Source organism: Cryptomeria japonica, chromosome 11 (genome assembly GCF_030272615.1).
Source record: "Cryptomeria japonica chromosome 11, Sugi_1.0, whole genome shotgun sequence".
Classification (NCBI taxonomy): Eukaryota; Viridiplantae; Streptophyta; class Pinopsida; order Cupressales; family Cupressaceae; genus Cryptomeria; species Cryptomeria japonica.
This window is the reverse complement of record NC_081415.1, coordinates 53,970,989-53,991,789: the sequence shown is the minus strand read 5'-3', so window position 1 is coordinate 53,991,789 and position 20,801 is coordinate 53,970,989.

Here is a 20,801-nt window from a genome sequence, read left to right as displayed (position 1 = left end):
AGTTGCTGTAGATTTTTGCAAAGTTTGTCAATTTTATTTATTTCAGAAAATGATAATCACAATCTATTATAGTTTTTAGTTAATTAAAATCTAGATTTATTTAGTTGCTGGTAAAACTATTAAATCTAGTCATTTATATAGCTGAAGATAGAAATAAAACACCTATATAATGCATAGAAAATTTATACCCTAGCTACAAAACATATTTATATTCAAGTATATATATAATTACATACGTATATATATACGTATATATATATATATATATATATATATATATATATATATAAACAAAAATTGCATGCCTATAATTATGAGTAAAGGAAAGTATTCTTAACAATAAACAAAAAAAAGAAAATAAACTCATTGTCTAAATTATGTATATATATATATACATTTGAACCCAAATATATATATAGAAATATTTAAAAGATATATATATTTATAAATATATAATTTATTTTTATTTTAATAAACAAAAAAAAAAAACCCAAAAAAAAAACTTACCTCGGGGCGGGGGTCGGCCTAGGCCGAACCTACTGTGCAATGCATAGTGGACGGCGGGCCTACCACTATGCAAAACACAGTGGGTCAGCGGGGCCGGCCGCTGTACAGTGCATAGTGGCTCGGCTGGGCCGAACACTGTGCCTTGCACAGTGGGCGGCCTTGGCCGCGCCACTCACTGTCGTCCCCCTCAACAACTCTGCCCTCCACTGCCATTTGCCATGACCACCTCCCATTCGGCCCTGCATAGTCTGGATTCAAACAAGAAAGAATAAAAAAAAGAAAACCCTAGTCTGGGTAGGGTTAGGGTAAAAATGTGTAGAAAAAAAAAGAATATAACAAAATAATAGAAGAGCCCATTTTATAATAAAGAAAAGAAAAGGGTTAGGGTTGCATGGGCAATACCTTAGAAGAATTATATATATATATATATATATATATATATATATATATATATATATATATATATATATATATATATATATATATATATATATATATATATATATATATATATATATATATATATATATATATATATATATATATATATATCAAATTGTTATATTATTATATGGTTGAAAATAGGTATATGAACAAATTGGTGGAGATGATTAGGAAATAAATATTAAGAGGGATTAATATTTATTCTTTATTTTTATTTATAAATATTGAGATGTCATAAATAAAATATTAACGAGGTTAAATATTTATTTGATTGGGATGTTATGAATTGGAAATTTTACTGCAGTTAATATTTAATTGTGAATCTAAATGAAATGAGATATTTACAAATTGAAATCGGTAGATTTTATTAAATTAAACAAATTAGGGTGTTAGGATATTAAACGACTAGGGAAGTTAACATTCAAGGTGGTTTTCTGGGCTAAAGGGTTCAATTTTTAACTCACCTAGACGTGGATGCATGTGGTTAAACTCTATAAGAAAAATAGGCATTTGCAATTATGATCGACCTTTTAGTTGACCCAGTTAATTTCACTATTTAATTATTGACAAGTAGATTAAAGTCACTCTTAAAACTATTCATTAGAACTCCGCTTTTATTTTATTAATTTTGATTACTTAGTCAACTCTAAACATAGCTATGACAATACATGTTGTAGTTATATTTGTCGATTTAATGCTTTTAAAAGTTATGTTTAAATATTTTTTTTTATCTCGTTCTTGCCCTAAATTTTGGGCATGACATATATTTCATGATCTTCACTGATGATTGTTCAAGGATGATGTGGGTCACATTCTTGAAGGATAAGAATGAATCTTTTGGTAAGTTCAAGGCATTCAGGGCCTTAGAAAAGAAAGAGAGTGGCAAAAAGATAAAATGTCTAAGAACAGATGAAGGCAACGAATTTACTTCTAAGGAATTCACTAAGTACTGTGATGAGAATGGTATCAAGTGGAAACTTTCTACATCAAGGACACCACAACATAATGATATAGCAGAGAGGAACAACCAATCAGTGGTTGAAGCTACTAGGATAATGTTGATACAAGGAGGTGTAGCAAAAAAGTTTTGGAAAGAAGTTGTAAGTACAACTCTCTACACAATGAACTGAGTTCTGGTGAAAAGAGGTAAGGACAAGACCCCTTATGAATATTGGTATGGAAGATCACCTGATGTTAGCTGGTTTAAGATATTTGGTAGCAAATGTTTTATTAAAAGAGGTGATTACATAAGCAAGTTTGAAGCTAAGAGTGATGAAGGCATATTTCTTGGCTATTCCACCAAGAGTAAGGCCTATAAATGCTTCAACAATCGAAAAGAGAGAATTGTTGAGAGTGTTGATGTTAGTGTAGATAAATGTCTTGAAGTCTCAGAAGGAACCAATTCAGAGAAAAATGATGAAGATCCTTTCATTTTGCTTTTGGAACCTAAAAATGTTAAATCAGAAACCGGTAAAGCAAATTCTGATGTACTTGTTCAATCAGAACAAATAAATTCAGAAGAAGATGATAATGAAGAAGTTGAACCTGAAGAGAATGATCATGTTATTCCTAGGTATGTGAGACTGAACCACAGTCTTGAGCAAATTATTGGGGATAAGGATGCTGGAGTACTAACTAGAAGAAGAATAAGAGAGAACTCTTGCATGATCTCCACCATTAAATTTAGAAGTGCTAAGGAGGCATTTGGTGATGATTATTGGGTTAAAGCTATGGAGAAGGATTTGGATCAAATTGAGAAGAACAACAATTGGACCCTAGTATCCCGACTGGTAAACAAGAATGTTATAGGTACTAAATGGGTATTCAAAAACAAGTTAAAAGAAGATGGTGTTGTAGTTCACAACAAGGCAAGATTAGTTTGCAAGGGTTATGTGCAAGAAGAAGGAGAAGACTATGGAGAAACTTTTGCACCAGTAGCAAGACTAGAAGGTGTCAAAACATTACTTGCATTTGCAGCCCATATTAAGTTCAAGTTATACCAGATGGATGTTAAGTCTGCATTTTTGAATGGGATATTGGAAGAAGAGGTATACATAGAGTAGCCAAATGGTTATGCTTTGATAGATGAGAAAGACATGGTATGTAGATTGCATAAAGCTTTGTATAAATTAAAGCAGGCACCCAAAGCATGGTATGAACAACTTCATACACATCTGATGAAGATAGGCTTTGCAAGAACTAGTGATGATAGTAATATTTATCTCAAGTCTGAGGGAGATGAAATACTAGTTAGTGAAGTATTTGTTGATGATATTATTTTTGGAGGTAATGATCTAATGAGAAACAATTTTGCAGAGGAAATGAAAAATGTTTGAAATGTCTTTAGTAGGGGAAATAAATTTTTTCCTAGGCTTGCAGATACAAAAAATGAAGAATGGTATTTTCATTACACAATCTAAGTATGTGAAAGAGGTTTTGAATACTTTTGGCATGAGTGACTATAAACCAGTTGGAACACCAATGGTTACAGGTTGTAAGTTGTCCAAGGAAGATGAATCTAAGTCTGTTGATGAAAAATAATATAGGTCAATGATTGGGAAATTACTCTATGTTGTTCACAGTAGACCAGATATTGCCCATGCGGCTGGTATAGTTGCCAACTTGCTAGATTTTAGAAGAATCCAAAGGAAGCACATCTGATAGCAACAAAGAGAATTTTTAGATATCTGAAAGGTACAGTTGACTATAGATTATGGCATCCATATGGAGGAAAATTTGATTTGAAGGTATACATAGATGCTGATTGGGCAAGAAATGTTGATGACCAGAAAAGTACTACCGATGGAGCATTCTTTCTAGGAGGGAGACTTGTTTCATGGAGTAGTAAGAAGCAGAGTTGTACTTCACAATCTACTATTGAAGCTGATTATGTTGTAGTTTATATGAATTGCACACAGGCTATTTGGATGAGGCACATTTTGGAAGGTTTTAAGATGAAGATCTCAGAATCTATAAAGATTTTATGTGATAATACAAGTGCCATGTCATGCCCAAACTTATGGAAAAAAAACACAACAACAATTTTTTTGAACACTTAATTACTTGCAACCTATGTGTAATTAGACGTGACAACTTATCAAGTTGTCCCAAATGAAATCTTATTTGAAATTAAAATGGGTTTCTAAAGTGAGCGATGGATTAAAATTTAACTAGAAGTCTTAGGTTACCATCTTAACTCCTAAGCGACATGATTAGATTTTTGCTTACTGTAAAGACGTAAATTAATCTATAAGACATAATCTACTCTTTATTCATAAATAAACCCATAGGTCAATTAAGAAGTCTACTTCATATATAATATAAAGAAATATCAATAAGTTGATAAAAGAATCATAGATATACAATCTTTGATGTAAAATGAAAGATACAAATTTCTCAATATATAAATCCTTATTCCCTACTTAGGCTTTCATATTGCCTTAAGTAATATACAAATAGAAAGAAGGTGAGATACATCTGTCGATCTCCATTCTAAGTCGCTTCCTTTCAGTCCTTCGAATGAAGACGAGAACAAGATTTAGGCACTTTTTCCGCCCAACCATGAAGCTTACGCTTCCCCAGAATTCTTGGTCAATCAAGAATACCCGACCTTGCACAAATTGTTTTAACCAAAGAATTCGAAAGACAAGAGGGAATCTGGTGTGTGCCTAGATGATACAAGCATTTTCATTTTTCTAATTCTTTTAAGAAACAAGCATTCATTATCAATCAAGGATATGGTAGAGAGCATAAAATAAATAATTCCATCTATTTTTATGGATAATTCAAATAATTACTTGGCTGAGTATAATGCCATGCATAGCAAAATAAATAGTTGGAAAAATCAACAACTATTCTCTCTAAGATTCCACATTCGACACCTGTCCCAGAAGGTAACTTTCTATACACAAGCCTATCCATAGCTTGGTTCCCACAAACAAGAGTATATTTAAGAATACAATCTTTTGACTAATTGAAATAACATATTCCCTATTACTTTCATCAAATAAACACTATTTCATCTCTTTCACCTAATTGAATACAATCTTTCATAATTTGAAAAGAAAATATAATTTCAACAACATTATTCGAATAAATACGAAGTAAAAAGAAGGTGTAACACATGTATGTACCTTACATATAAATTGAATAAAATGAGTACACATTCTTTTATTCAATTATCAAATATTTAGAAGTGTAATCATTAACATGCATTTCATTTCTTTAAAAATCTAAGTTTTCTATCGTCTAAGCTTTCTATCTTTCCATGTGTCTTGGTTCATTTACCTCTTTCTCAAAACATCATATTTCGTTTAATACTAATATGTGACTTTTATCATGATTTAAATACTCAACTCACTAATTTTACTAATTTACCATAACAACAATCTAACATGATGAAAATTCATAAAGCGCCTATCTATATGGCCTTTTTAATGAGACATCTGATAACCATCTTTTCTCTTCATGAGAGGATCTAATTTGAAAGTGTAAGTCTTTTCTTATGATTTTAAAATAAACTTCACTATTTAATAAGTCATAATCCTAATATTTCATCTTCATCGCAGTTCAATTTTAGAGTTTCTCTCTCTATCCTCTTATTTTGTTTTTAGAGGATTGGGTGATCTATTTTCTAAGAGTTCACTAAGTTTTATCAACAAACTTTCATAAAATATATCAGTATTGCATCTATATTTGCATGATCGTAATTTAAATAATTATAAATTGATTTAGAATGCGACTTTAACTCTTCCATTAGAATATTTCATAAATCTAAAACTAGATCATTCTTTATCTCTTAAAATCTTTTCAACAAAACATACTAGATTTGAGCCTACCTCAAGAAACACAATCCGGGTCTATTATGATCCTTGATAACTTCAAATTGTCGGCAATACGTCTGGATGCCAATGCTTTCCTCCTCAACACTCTTCTATCTCACGAGCTCTCTATTCCTAGTCCATATCCTTTCTATATTCTGGGAATTCCTTTGATAATAATAAAGTAATTAAAACTCATTCACGAGTGTAACCTCTAAGTTCGACACTAAATCGGAGATGCTCATCATTGATCTTTTACGACTCAGTCGTAAACACATCAAAATCTCCATTATTCTATTCTCTCTAATCTCTTTGTCGCTCTTCTTCATTCTTGCTCTCCTCTATCTTGCTTCTCACTAACTTCCTATCTTCTTCTATATTCCATTCTCCAATCCTTTCTAATCTCTTCTCTCTATTCTTTCTAATATTTTATTTTCGTTCTTCCTCTCTCGTGTGTCTTTCGTGTCTCTCCTTCTGTGTGTCTCCATCTCTCTATCCTATGTATCTATTTATTCTGAATTTTCCTATGATGTCTCCCAAATTAGAGGCTCGGTTAGGGTTATTAACTTGTAGTCTTCTCCTGCATTTCGATGAGTCTTCAACTTAACTCTCTCTAGTCTTTGTTATGCCATCAGTTATCCTTATCTCTAATCTACATGTCTTGGAGAGATGGCAATTGTAGTTACATCTTCTATAGATGAGTCGACCATGCATCAGCTTCCTATCATTGGCATCCTCAATACCATGGCAACACGTGCCTGCTAATGCATTTCTCTATGCGATTATATGCCTAAGATTGAGGACTTCTTCTATGTTATCACCGTGGAAACTATCAGTTGATTCCAATCTACACATGGAATGAGGGAGTTATCTGCAGTGAGGAGCGTATGCTGATCAATGAGTCTGCAGTCACCGTTAGAGAAGTGTCTGCTATCTCATGGCAGATTGATTGCTTAGTGGAGGGGTCGGCAAAGTTAAATGCAATTACAAACACTTAAGTGTATGTCATAAGCAAGATTATTGCTCTCGTTGCCAAGTCTATTGCCATGATCTCCATGTTGATGGACATGCAACCCTAAGTCTGCGTTAGTTACTAGCCTATGTGCCTAGTTCGGCCACCCTATCGACTCCTAACTAACATGCGAATTAGTCACTATCCTATGTATAACTCAAACCCGCCACCTTGCTTATTATATATAAATATATAATAAATGACTATATTGTAAGTTGCAAAGAAAGTTTAAACGATTTTAGAAATAATATATAATTCATAATATTATATATGTATATTCATAAATACATTTTATGAATAATCATGTTTGTATAATAAAATAATAATTGCATAAACATAATTCAAATATTCACATCTAAATATATATATTTGTACCTATGTCCGATAAAGTCATAGTTATCTACTACTATGCATATAAAACTTGTATTAATATAAACAAAACAATCATTAATGAAATTACATTTTCTTATATAAAAGACAATAAATCATTCTATATAAGGTACGTTATGACGTTAAATCTCTAACTCTTTTCCAATTTTTTTTAACTTATAAATAATCATATTGAGAGTAATCAATATAATTACACATGAACCATAATTACCTACGTATATATAATTTTGAAAACCAAACATTAAATATAGTTTCAATAAATTACATACTTCTACACAAAGGACGTTAAATCATAGAGTCACTATTTATGTTCAAATTATTAACAAATTTTCACTCTTCATAGACAAATAAAACATAACATTTGCCATCCTTCACTAAATTTCATTCATGACACAAAATCAATCATCAATGCAGACATAGATGTATATATATAACTTCACTATTGTGGTGTGTGAGATTCCCCTAGTCTACCGAAATCATTAGTTAAAAACAACTCTACTTGACTCATGTTCTCGCCTTCAACTTCGTTCACCTATCCCTGCATCACTTGCACTGAATAATTCATCAACATTGATGATCCCCAATTCAAATTATTATTGATCATTCAATTGTATTTAAATCATTTCAGTACATTCGATCTCCTATCTTATTTCATTAACAACTCTATTTTCATTTCATTTCAATTTCATTTGAAAAATAAACATTATTTTCCTAATTAAATAATAATGGAAAATAGGGTTCGTGACACTTACACAATCATTATGATAACTCCTATTATCAAAACAGAATAAATTAATTTTATAAGGACAAAATTCTTTTGATATTAAATAAATTTGCTCAATGCCCCTTCAATTTTGGTTATATTTTATAATATTTAAATAGCCCATATTTTACTAAATTGACATTAACACAATTTCTTGAATCAATAATTATTTATCTAAGTAAAGGTATATCAAGTATTCCCCAATACATTGATATTATAACCTCTGCATTTATGACTTAATTAATTCTTAAATCTATTAATTCAATATTAATACAATTTCAATGCAATAATATTAATTAATTGGGCAAATAAAATTAAAGTGCCAAATGCCATTTATCAAATAAATTATTTACTACAAGGTTCCAGTTGGGTTAAATAAAACTCAAAAGATCAAGTCCATCAACTTGTTTTAGAAAAGTATATTATTCTACTACAATACCCTCTCACTAGATCAATAATAATCATTCGATGACATTCATTAAATTATTCCAACTAATGTATACCGTTAGAATTCCCCAAAATGTATTCATATAACTAAAATAAACCTAGGATCCATTAAATCAATACTATTTTAAGCTTAATGTATTAACATTAATTAATAGAGCGAATGATAACAAAGCTTTTGAATCTGACTAAAATAGTTAATAAAAAACAAATATAATATTTGCCTATTAAATTCATTCCACATTAAAATCGAATTTAATCCTCTTTGAATATTAAATACCAAATATTTAATATTCTGTCAAAATTGACCTTATAGATTTAAAATTTAAACATCTTACTTATAAAACATCCATTATTAAAGTTTACAAAAGAAATTTATCTTAAAAATTAATATAGAAATATAAAAGATCATTGGCATAAATGTATATATACTTACACATAAATACATTTACCTATATTATAGGTTTCATTTTTAAAATACTAACCCAATAACAATTATAGTAATAATTTTCTAACAATAGCTAATGTACAAATGGGTTTTACCCACTTCAATTTGAAAGGGTTTCCCCCTCTTTTCATTTTATTATCATTTTCTTTTGGAACCCTAACTAGCGTTGGTTTTATTTATAACTATACGTTTTATGCTTTTATCAATTCCTAGCCCTAACCCGAAATTGGGTTAGGGCTTCTTGTTCTAACCCCTTTTTTTTTCTTTTTGTTTGTGTGTGTGTGCAGGTGGCAGCCATGGCAGCCAAGCAGAGGAGAAAGGCCGAGCATTCCAAGGAAGGCTGAGTTAAATCTCTGTGGGCAGAGTTTACAAAGGCAATCGAAGGGATTTGCAACGACCCCTTTCGTGGGAGGCTACCCACAGGGACGAACACAACCGTGCCTGTGGGTCATGGCCCCGAGGCCACCGCTGTGGGTCGTGACCCATAGTGCCGCTATGGTTGCCCCCTGTGGGTCGCAGTCCATAGGGACAGCTGAAGCCGCCCCCCTATGGGTTGCGGCCCACAGGGAGCTGAAGGTCTCCCTTTTTTTTCATTTGATATTTCAAATTTTTTTTTGTATAAATTTAAATATTTAATATATATATATATAAAACATTGTAGGCATGCATAAATGTAGAATGAACCAGAATCTAAAATAGTAAAATATTTTATTTTCATATATATATATATATATATATATATCTACATAATATTTGTTTCTCTTAAGAGATCACAACAATTTAGATGTGAATCTAAAGACATTAAACTTAACTCATATATAATATAAATAAATAAATAAATAAATAAATAAATAAATATATATATGTAGCATCCTAAAATTGCGACACTTGCAATTTCGACTGCATTTGGGTCTTCACGACGGCGATGCAACACAAAACTTGAATGGAGACCCCGAAACTTGTTCATGACATCAAAAACTGCATTTTTTAGCACCCTGGCCTGATCCTCCTTGCACCTCGCTGTCCCTGGAGGTGGGACCATGGCGCCCAGCGCCCTGGTCCTTCAGGACTAGAGCGCCCAGCGCCCTAGTCCCCCAGGACCATGGCGCCCAGCGCTCTAGTCCCTGGTCCTATTTTGGGCCAGATCTCTTATGGGGCTTCGGGTCTTTAAGTTTGCAAATTGGAAAATAATCTTCCCAGGTCGGCCTAAGGTCGGTAAAATCAGTCTTTTAACCCTAAATTGACAAGTATATAAACTAGATTTCCTCTCCCATTTTGGTAGATAAAAAAAAAAAGGGCGGCAGCAATATTCAAACATTCAAGCATTCAAGCATTCCTTCAAGCAATTGAGCATTCTAAGTCTCCATTCAAGGCTAAGTGTTGCATTCAAGACAAGGATTCAACCATTGAAGAGGAGATCACTTACAACACATTACATACTACATACATTACACCTTTGCATGTAAGAATACAAACATTCTTACAACAAGGTTGCAGGTATGCGGCTGTAATTGAAGATCTGGAATCCTTGTGCAGAGACGAACAAATCCACCTTTGTTTCGCGGATTTTTCGGAGGACCGTGTGCACGCCGGGCGCCATCGTCCCGTCAACTTTCGCTCAAATTTGCAGAACAGCACCATCTCGACATTTTACTGCTAATTCCAGGTCCGCAGCTTCATCCTGTATCCCTATCTCTGTTTATAAGCGAATCTTTCCTATTTTACATGCATTCTTAGTTCAATCATCCTATCTACATTTCTTTACAAAAGAGGGTATCCTTGATGTCTTAACCCTTGAAACTCATTTAGAATCCAATCTTGCATTACGTGGGATTGGATCTTGTGGGTTTCAACCCCTCTTTTGAATGTAAAGTCTCTCCCAAGTGAAAACCATCAACCCTAGTGACCTCCCTTCTCTCTCCTCGGAGTTGGGGAAGGGAGAACAACTAGGGTTCGATTTTTCCGCTTTAAAATATATATATATATATATATATATATACTTATGTTCTTAAATGATAAAAACAACATTTCCAAGCTTAGAGTAGGATATTTACCAATGGACATAATAGAAAGAATTTGTTTTCTATCAATAACATATTTACTTATATAGTAAATATATATATACTTAAATCTGTATTTTTTTTCAATAACTTAGAGCAGGTTAAATTCAATAAAATAGAATACATTAAAATATATTTCCTTTCAATAACATATAGTTTCCCATTTGAATTAAAATAACAATACCTAGACTTAAAATTTTTTCTACTTCTACATGCATTTTCAGATTAGGAAATATATAACAGTAATAGAATCTATTTACAGCTGCAACTGTCCTTATCTAATTTATTTTTATCAATAACTAGCAAATGCAATGCAGATTATTATTAACTCTAAAATATCCATTTATTTATCTTTTGTGTTAACTATATACATGAGTAAATATTCATTTCTTTTACTAATAACTGCTCTACAACATTTATTTCATTTCTTTACCAATGGCTAGATAAGACATAAATAAATTGCATCTCCATTTAAATGTGACTACTCTATTAACATTTAACTTTGAATTTCCTTTTTAATAACAATTAGAAATAGAATATAATATCATTCTAAATCTTTTTTTAATAACTATACCACCTAAGGAAATAATTCAAAAATGTAATCTTCTTGCAAGAATATATACTTCAAAATAAATACATCTTTATTACATGGCAAAAACTATCCCAATAGTTACATTTAGTACATCATAGTTTCTTTTACTAAAATAGGAAGATAACTAAATCATGCCTCTCATTTCTACTAAATGAGGGCTTACAAAATACATATTTTTTTTTGCAACTAAATAAAATAAAAAGTAGGATCATTCCAAAGCTTTCCTTCCAATATTTTCTCAAGCAAACCTGCAATAAAATCTTGAAGGTTGTGACCATGGAGGCTCACCCCCCAACCTAGGCTTACAAGAAGCCACCCCCGAGCTAGGAGAACCAAGGCTAGACAGGATACACACAATCAATATACATACAAGCAAGAAAACTCACAACAACATAAACACTCCCAACCGAAGGATAAATAATGTCACTTATGTGACTTTTCAAGTGGGGTGAAGGTGGACCAAGTACCTAGAGGAGAATTCTGCAAGTAGGAGAACATAATGCCATTGCAAGGCTACCAAGAAGCACATCCACAAGTTCCAAACTTGTCCCAGCAAATCCTTATGTCCCCTAAGGCATACAAGCCAACCAAACTCCCCTTATGACCCCCATTTCATAAACAAAATACTATGCATCAAGGGTCACTAAAATCCCTTGTGAATCACTCTCTTCCAAAGAGAGCCTCTTCACTCATAGATTGTCAAACAACCCTTCACCCCAGGGCCACTCTACCCTCCCAAGGGCAAGTTTGGCCTTGAAAACTTCCAAAACAATAACATAAAACCTCAATAAAACACATATGGAAGAACTCAACATCTTCCTAAACATGCTAAGAAACAACAATGAAAAACAACTACAACAACCAATCTTTTAAAAAACAAACAACATACATGAGATAGTAATCCAACCAACCTTAAATCTATCGAAAAGGATGAAAGAAGTTTGTAGGAGAGTTGCCCAAATCCACAATCCTTTCCCTTCTCAATACTTAGCTAAAATCTTCAAAACTACTTACAAAACTACTCAAGATTGTAGTCTCCAAAAATGGAGAGTGGGTGATTACCATCTTAAGCCTCCAACCCTTCCCTAAGAAGGCTCCTCTCACTCTTTCCAACCTCTTGGATAGAGTGTGAGCTCACATTGGTTGGTCTTCCCAACCTCTTATAGGCTTACTAAGACTGGCAACTAAAAAAGGTAAGAGAAAGTGGGGAAGAGAAACTAACACAAGAAAGGAAGGTTGTCTAACCTAGGTGGAATCCTCTAAAGTTGGATGGTCACATGCTTAAAATTGACCCTTACCCATAGGTATACCATATGGAACCTTATAAAAGCCCCTAACCTAATCTTAGAAGTCAGTTTAACCCTCTAGAAACCCACCCAAAGTTTACCTATGGGTCAAACTTGTGTTGACTACTCCAAAGGCTCTCTATCCAAGACTTATTTGGGACCACACTCAAATATTTGAAATATGCATTGGTAACACCAAATTCCCTCCAAGAGACATGTCACTGCCAACTCACTATACAACACATGTGTCAAGTGACACAATAAAAATACAATACTTAAATACACATGGCAATGTCCCTTTTTTGAAATTTAACAATTTAATAAATACGATTTAACATACATTCAAACATTTACATTTACGAATAAAACACAATACACATGAGGTGTTGTCTTTCCAAATAGACAACCCTCAGCTTCACAGACACACATAGGTTTAGGCTTGATCCTTCGAATAGTTTCCATGGTCACATGGTTTAGTTTTTTTGCACATCTAAATTTGCACATTAGTAACCCCAAATAATCACATTTAATATCCACATATGAAAAGAATACAATTCAGACACTTTGCATACAATTTCAATCATAATGATCAATTTATCATTTATCCAGTAGAATCCACATAAAGCAATTTACTCAAAGGCATCATCATAATCCTCATGAAACTCAATCATTAATACATCATGCATCCATGTTTTCTAATATCACAATGAAGTACTGCAAATTCAGAGATAGCTGACATACATCTTATCAAGATTATCCAATCAGTGGATCATATAGGATTTAAATGCATAACACATCAAAATGTACACTGCAAGGTGAAATGATTCCATAACCTGGTTCAATTACTTTTCTCACTAATCTATCCATCTAACATAGCCCATCCTATTGAATTATAGCATTTACTAATATGGTCAACCATGGTCAACTAAGTTAACTAGAGCTTGATCGGGGAGGGGCTCTACATGCCATTAATATTTCTAAGAATCCTGTTTTGCACGCTCGCACCAAGCACATTGAATTGAAGTATCAATTTTTGAGGAAAAAAGTTCAATGTAAAGATGTTATCTTAGAGCATGTTTTTACCAAGGAACAACTTGCATATATCTTTACCAAACCTCTGCCTAAGACCACTTTTGAGTATCTTAGAAGTTAGTTGGGGGTTGTCCCTTTTCATGAAGTTATTTGAGCATCATGTTGATTGCATTAGTCCTTGAATCACTTGCAGAATTTTACATGGATTGATGCAGAAGTCGATGTATTCCATGGGGGGAGCATCAAGTTGTAGTATGTTGTTGATGCATAGTGAAAATTTGCAATTACATGTTTTACTTTCAATTTGACATTGTTGTTAAAGGGGGAGAAGAATTATGCGATTGGCAAACCAGCGACAGGCTAAAGACAGATAGAGCATGGTGAATACTTGGTAATGTAAACCAAGATTCCTATTCACCATTCACAACAACAGTTAGAGGCATTGATATTTGTATTGCCATCAATGCCAAAGGGGGAGATTGTTGTCATTTGCATGAAGATTGCATTAATGATATTTTATGTTGTCATTGATGTCAATTGAACCGGTAATGATATTTATGATATTGCTGATATTGTTGTTGTTATTGATATTATCTTGTAACCGGTAGGAAGAGATTTGAGGAAGATGTTGTAAACCGGTATATAAGTTTGTGAGTTGAATCAGTAAATTGGTGTATAAGGTTAAACCCTTTCTATACAATGTAACTGATAAACCCTACAAGTTGTTTTTGTTAAACCCTAACTGATCAAGTTTGTTGGTTTAAGATCTAATGATGAGTGGTAATGATAGTGACATGTGTGATCATTGTATGAGGATAGGTTCAGATTGTTTTGGTGCCTTGGTTTGATTGTCTAGGGAATGAGCAAAGTGGATTGCATCTAATGCTTAGTGCATGATGAGTTACAAGTCCGATGAAGTGGTGATCATGGAGCGGTTGGAGGTTTCTTGAAGAATGTGTATAGATTGCTATGTAAATCCAACGGTCACACTTGAACTGATTTTTTTGTAATCTCTATGAGAGAATTAGGTTTTTGTTATGTTACCGACCTAATTGATTTGTATTTAAGGTCGATGAAGTTGTTTTGTTTAGCGTTGGCAAAGTTGGCAAAAATTAGTTGAGTGTGTGGTTGCCTAACTGGAGAATGGATTTGAAGTTTGAGTAAAGGCAGATTGAAGCTTAAAAGGATCTGATCAAGCAAATGTAGTTCTATTCAGACAAATAAAAAAAACCTCTTGTTTTCTAACAATTACAACAAAATTGAAATCCCCTAACCGGGTAAGTTCTAACAAGCTTGATTACTTCTTAAATCCTCTAACAAGGTGATCCATTAACTTGGATTCTCAAATCCTCTACCGAGGTTACTCCTAACAGGGTATTTGCTTTTCATCAAGGCATTTTGTAAATCCATTAACCGAGTGATTCCTAATAGGATCAGTTCTTAACAAAACTTATTATAAAAGCTTTAGTAGGCTTGGCTCCTAACATGGTGAACTTTAGAAGAGTTTAGATAGCTATCTTGTGAGTCTCATCTCACTGTGGGTTTTACCTATTTGGGTTTTCCATGTATAGACATTTGTGTCATGTGGTGAATGTTATGTGGTTATGATCTTATTTGTTGATTTGATTAACTTTTGATAAGACATGATAACTGAAAGCATTGAGAGATTAAGTATGTTGATATATGACTAATCATTTTGATGCTTACAAGTTGAACATTGTTTACTTTTAAGTTGGTATAACAATTAACCAGTTGATGTTAAGTATTCTTATGAGTATTGATCTTGACAGTGGAAGTTTACTTTGTGAGTTTGAGTTTGAGTTTGGGAAGTTTGTATCAGTTTTTCAGTTTACTGGTTCACCCCCCCTCTCAGTAATCTACTGTAAACTTATTCTTTTATCATACCATCAATGTCAAACTTCACTATTAAGCATCATCAACCTGCAACTTGATGCTCCCCTGTGGAATAACTCCACTCTACACCAATCATGCTATAAAATTCTGCAAGTAGCTCAGGGATTGATGTAATCTACATCATGCTCAATTGACCTCATGAAGGGGTACTATCCCTAGATGAATTATAAGATACTCAAAAGTAGTCTTAGGTAGAGGTTTAGTAAATATATTTGCAAGCTTCTCCTTGGTGGAAACATGCTCCAATATCACATCTTTACTCTGCACTTTTTCCCTTAAGAAATGATACTTCAATTCATATTATTGCATTGTTATTGTCACATAAGATCTTTAATGGTTCTCAAATATTCAACTTGAATGCTTCCAGAATGTGCCTCATCCAGATAGCCTTGCTAAAATTTATATAAGCTGCAACATACTCGGCTTCAACAGTAGACTACGATATACATGATGGACTTGTAAAGCACTGAGATGGGGGGGGGGGGTGGTGAATCAGTGACACCAAAAACAATACTACTTTAAACGTTGACCAGTAGATATACTTAAAAATTTTGTTAAACAATATGCATGTAATCCAAAATGATATAACAACATTCACAATAAGTAAAACATCCAACATAACACAAGTGGTTATACGTGGAAAACCCAAATAGGTAAAAACCATGGTGAGATGGGACTCAAGAGTTAACTTTTAGGAGTAATAGATAACTGACTGGTTAAGGTCTACAAAGTGCTTTGCTAGGAGTGAATCCTGTTAAAGATCCCAAAGCTTAGTTAAAAGCTATACCTTGTAAAAGGTAGTACCCTATAAAGAGTAACCTCTGTGGAGGATTTCTGAATCCAAACTAATGGATCACCTGGTTAGAGGATTTGTACAATGAAGCTTGTTAGAGCTTACCCGGTTAGGGGATTTGACTGTTGTAGTGATTAGAAAAGAACAGGTGGTGTGATCTAGTAGTAGCACAACTTGCTGGTATAGATACTCTTCTGCGCACTCAACACTTCATTACCATCATACTCTACAACTTAATACTTTTGCCATCGTACATAACATATCTCCTTTTCTCATACAAACTAATTCATTGTGATGTAAATATATAGACATTTAGATTTCATTTCAGCCTCTAGAAATCATATCACAATTTCCTAGGAGTAGTGTATCTGGTCAAACAATCATAACTCATCACAAAAATACTTCTAAAAATTGTCAATAAGGATAACTTATCACAACTAGTGATAACTCGTCACATAATCAATGAATACCAGTTGGAACAATCAATACCGATTGGAGTTAAACATATAAACTGTTTATCCTTTGATGCTCCTTTGATAATCTCCACTGGATCTTCAGGTTGATGTTGAGTTATGTATAACCACTGGTTGTCTTCATGAATATAGCGGTTGTCACCATGTACCGGTTAGATATAAACCTCTAGTATACCGGTTGTAATATAAACAACTTTGAAGTCACACTGGTAGACAATATGAATATATGTGTGTGTATGTATCTCATCAATGACAACATATGATGAAGTTATTCATTACAATCATCATGAAGCCAACAATCTCCCCCTTTGGCATTGATGGCAACACTTAGAAAATTTTATAGTAATATCGCTAAGTGTGCTTACAAAAAAAAATTATACATATACACATATACATATACTCCCCCTTACTACATACATCATACAAATTTTTTCACAACACACATACATATTTCTACTCCCCCTTCGACAACAATGCCAAATTGAAAAGCAAAAACTATATATATATAGAAAAGTTTGTATCAAAATGTTTTACATATACAAAAACTTGAAAAACTGAATCAAGATTCATGCATTGTAAGCCTCATAAAAATGGCATTAAAGTTTCTCTTCAATTGAGATAAAGCCCATTCCCATGTCTCCAAAAAGTTCTCAGTTAAATCAAGTGTAGACATAATCTGAGTATGGAAGTCTTCCGTTGAATCAAGTGCACATGTCTCTAGAGTAGCCAAAATAGCTTCTGCATTCTTGTAGGCTCTTTGCAGTATGTCCACTTGGGATGTGATTAGACTCTTAATTCCTTTAGGGATCAAAGCCTTTTTTCTTTTTCAAGATCATAGGTATCTAACCTATTTTTCAAATCATCCACAAATTTATTAAATGAAAAATAAAATCTTGAAGTGGTACATATGCATTGCATATCTTCTCTAGCTCTTGCTCTATTTCAGTTCACCTGTTATTGATATCAGAATAAAATAATGAAACATTAGAAGTAGATGCAAGGAATTTCCCTCCTATTTCAAAAGATTTTCTTAATAAATCTTTATTAAGAGATAGAGAAACTTTTCCTCTATCAATCTCTTTCATAAGCTTCTCTCCACGCTTCTTCCTGTAACTCTTCTCAGCATAAGTTTGCACTGCTTCTTCTAGGGACCTAATTTGGTCAAATTCATTAGCAACCAATCGACCAAGTTTTCTAATAGGTGTTGTCAAATGCCTTGTAGCAGTTTCCGGTAGTAGACTAGTCAGAATATCCACAACATTCTGAATGGTTTCTGATTCCATTCTCTATTCTTTAAGTCTCTTCTTGTGTGCCCTAGATTAAATGATAGTTGCAATCTTCGTCATTTCAGATGCACTCATAGTATCAACAATTATAGGCCCTGAGATGCCTAATCAGTCATCATCATCTTCAATAGTCTGCTGTAAAACTAATGATGTTACCGGTTTAGAAGATGCTATCTTAACAATCTCTTCTTTCTCTTGTTCTTTCTCCATTTCCAGTTTAGAAATCTGTGTATCAAATTTTTCATTGGATTCCTTCTAAGTGGCCTGTGAAACCAGTGGTAGTTGGGGTTTACTGGTTGTTCCTTGACTGGTGGAATATCCACTCCTGGTTGAGTTTCCGGTTTCTCAACTTTAGTAACTTGTGAATCTAAAATTATCGGTGGCTGCATATCTGGTGCAGTAATGTCTCTAGATATATCTATTGCATCCTCAATATCATCAACAAGTATGACTCATTGGACAATAGTGTCATCCTTCTTCTTGATAGGATAAACAACGTCAACTTGCACAATTTCTTCCTCATCCATTTTAGGTCGATCAACAATATCTTGCTCATCCTTAGAGGAATGTATAAGTTCTTCCATCCATTGGATTTTATGAGCAATTTGATGAGTCTCATCTCAACAGGTTATGCCTTTCCACTAATTAGATTCAATCTTCTTGTTTTGTAAGCAAAATGAACTTTGTACTTATCAAACAATTCATTTAGCTCATCCTTCGACAAATCAGAAAAATATTGTACAAATACATCATCTATGATTTCTTTTTATTTCTTTATTGCTTCCTCCCATTTATTCAAAAGAATAGTAAAGAAGGAATTAGAGATATCCTTTTCAAGATCATGAGGTAATCTATTATAATGGCACAAATGATTGATTACCTGTTGAATAATTTGTTCCTTTTAATCTTCATTAAATGAATCAAAATAATCTTTGACATTATCATATCCGTTTCTTCCTGATGTCTTCACTGTTCTCTCAAAGGTAGTCTCAGGCTTGTAAGTTAAGATATCAAAAGGCACAGTTGCCTTTGGCACTTTCTTCACTTGTTTGGCTGCTTTACCAGTTGCTTTCATTTTCTTGGGTTCCTCCTCAGTATCAGTACCTTCAGATTCTGCTTGGAGAATTAGTTTCCATCCTCTTTTCTTTGATGCAGTATCCTTTGAATATACTTTAGATATTTCCTTTTTGGTTTGGACACTTCATGTCACTCTTGTACTTTTTATCACCGGAGGTGCTTTCTCAACCTTCTTTTTCTTACCTTTACCACTTATGGTTGGAACACTACTAGTTTCAACTTTTGTAGTTTGAACTTCAACTGTATCCAATTTTGCCTTCTTTTTTTCCACTGGAGATGCCAACAGGTTATTGGCATAACCGATCAATAAGTCATAGTTGACCTCATAGCTCATGTCTTCCATTTCTTCTTCTCTAGGCTCAATAGCTTCCATCAAACATAAATCAATGGTAACTGTGAAAATGATGTCCTTAGCGAAGTGTTTTACCACATCCTCAGACAATCTTACTCTCATACTCATTTTCTTCTGAAATTCATTGAAATATTTATTCATTACAATAGAGAAGGTATTCCTCACAACCTTGATGTTGTTCTTAATCTGGGTAGATATCAGTATATCCTTAGACCATTCAAGATCACCAATTCTCAGTAGGAAATTCTAGAAATAAAAGAATAGACCAATCAACAACTGTCCAAATTTAATGTAATGCCCCACCAAAAGCCTCGAAGGAAAACCCACAACAAGGGTGAAATGATTTAAAAAAAATAAATAAACATCATAAGTGCATTTACACAACATGCACGATAACACAAGCGAAAGACTTACACCAGAATTCCTTAAGGGTTACCAACGAAGAATTAACTTCAAGAATAAATTCCACAAAATCATAAATCCACATATGCGTCATTAACTGAATGATCACAAGAAGCCATAAGCAAATAAAGATTCATCATAGAAAGATTGAAAGGATACAACATAATTTCCACTTCAATAAGCATTTACTAACATCATCAAGGAAATTGATAAAAACATCCAAACATAGGATTACATTGCTCTTATAATACATAGCTTCTCAATAAACATAATAGATAGATCTCATCCAATTACAAGGTTACATAAGATCAATATTACAATGATACAATGACCACATAGGTCTACAAATACCAATAATCTTCAAAATATGAGATGAAGCATGAGCCATGAACCATAGGAACACCTGCGAAACCAATCCTTGCATGAAGGTACAAATCTGAACATCCGATGGGAAGTGGCACTACCACCCGACCATGTAATTCCCAAATGGAATCACCCCATCATGCTAGGAGATAGATGAGGACCCTCAAACAAGCATAAGCATGACATGATCAATAAAACAATATGACTCCATGACAACACAAAAGACTCCACAAGAATCCAAGTGACTCAACTTCACAAACACAAGTGAACTGACATCACAAAACACAAGTGAACCAAATGAGAGTGTCATCGCATAGCTTAAGATGGTTACCCTGGTACAACC